This window comes from Mycetomoellerius zeteki, unplaced genomic scaffold, assembly GCF_001594055.1.
Source record: "Mycetomoellerius zeteki isolate Tzet28-1 unplaced genomic scaffold, Tzet1.0 scaffold290, whole genome shotgun sequence".
NCBI lineage: Eukaryota > Metazoa > Arthropoda > Insecta > Hymenoptera > Formicidae > Mycetomoellerius > Mycetomoellerius zeteki.
This window is the reverse complement of record NW_017257272.1, coordinates 114,583-116,641: the sequence shown is the minus strand read 5'-3', so window position 1 is coordinate 116,641 and position 2,059 is coordinate 114,583.

Below are 2,059 nucleotides of genomic sequence, written 5' to 3'. Positions count from 1 at the left end.
TCGGAATCAGACTACGCATTGAAGATTGAGATCGAAGATTGAAAATTGAAATTTGACCAATGAGGGCAAAGGACTTTTAGCTCCTATTGTTTTGATTGGTCAAATTTCAATCTTTTAATCTTCAATCTCAATCTTCAATGCCTAGTCTGATTCCGGCCTAAGAGAGGCCATGGGATTTAGCTGCAACCTTATTTTGAAGCGCCTCTATGTTCACAAAACATGGACATTAAACTATGTAGCCAATATCCACGATCCCGTCGGAACAAACGATTGTTCGTCTTTGTTTATCTAACGGACCGAAAGTCGTGGACATAGCGAAGAATACAATCAAAAAATCGTGGACATTACCGACGGTATCATGGACATTACCAACGGGATCGTGGACATTGACTACGTAGTTCAATGTCCACGTTTTGTGGACATAGTGGCGCTTCAAAATAAGGTTGCAATCAAGAAGACTAAAACCAGGAGAGTCAACTCGCGTGGTGGGGTTGAGTAAAAAAGCGTCACCCGCTGCTTACCCCCAATCCCTGTTGAGGACGATGCTCAGTAGCTCACTGCGCATCGTCCCTACCCTTTTGGGGACGATGCTCAGTAGTTCACTGAGTACCTCACAAAATTGGAATATTGGTTTTCGATTTTCTTTATCTCCAGGATTGAAGTCACAATTTCGAACACAGCACACTCGCTTGGGCATCGTAAATCACATCGGATTAAATTTTTACGGTTTATGTTTAGTTCAAAATTCAATCAAACAGAAACAAGGTACGTTGACATGCGCAGTCACGAATTGAAACCGACTATATAGAGCAACAGAGAGGATGAAGCGCAAGAGTGGGGGGTGTCGTTCGTTTCCACTTCTTGCCTCACCCCCACTACCGCTTTTACGCCGAGTTGACTCTCCTGGTTCTAGTCTTCTTGGTTGCAATTAAATCGCGGGCATGGCTGCTCTCAGGCTTCTCTCTGCCTAACATACAAAGAAGATCATCTTGAAACTTCGAATCAAATCACATTAAGCTTGTTCGGTAACAATGGTAATTTGAATTACTTATAGCGAATTCGATTGGATGCACTGGTGCACATTAAAGCTGTCGTACACAAAATAACGTAAAGATATATTTATAAAAAATATAGAAATTGAATCTTGAAATACCCAATACATTTTATTGTACTATTAGGTAAAATATTTATTTCATAATTCGAAATATTTGCGTTACATTTTTATACTCACATTAAATCAATGTACAATGGGTTTAATATGTACCAGTGCGCATTAGTGCTTCCAATCGAATTCGCCATTAAATAACGCTTATTACGATCACATTCCTGTAAATACAATGTTGCATGTAACGTACATGTAACATAAAATGTCAGCTCAACAAGATAACTGTAATATATATGGTATATACCACACTATATTATATTACAGTTATCTTATTGATCTGACATTTTATGTTACATGTACGTTACATGTAACATTGTATTTACCGGGATGCTTATACTACTTTAGAGCGTCAGAGATATAACTGATCAGATTTATGTAATATATGTGTGTAACGTGTCGGTCAAACAATGTAAATAACATATGAGGGAATAATAAACTAAGATAATAAACAATTACAAACAGATACAATAAATATAGTAGCTAAGTTAATATGAAAAGCAATTCAAAAGTTAAAAATATTATAAGTTCTGATGTTACATTTAATTTATATCTTTCACAATGTTAACATAGTTTTGATATAAGCCTTCCGTATCTAAACGTAAATTGATGCTATTCTCCTAAATGTTCTAGTAAATAATAATTTTAGTAAATAAATTCTAGTAAATAATAGTTTAACTAAAAAGGCGGGGAGAAAGGGGATCGCTACGGGCGCTGCCATCCCTTGCTACGCCACTGTATGGAACGCTCATTGTGAGCAGATTTTTGCATTTTTCGACGCGCCGATGGAAATAATCGCAGTCATAAAAGCTGGGCCGGCGCGGCTAGGCGCGGCGTCGTCTAATGGCGAAGTCGAATCACACGGATGCCACGGTCGCCACGGTCGCTACGGATGGC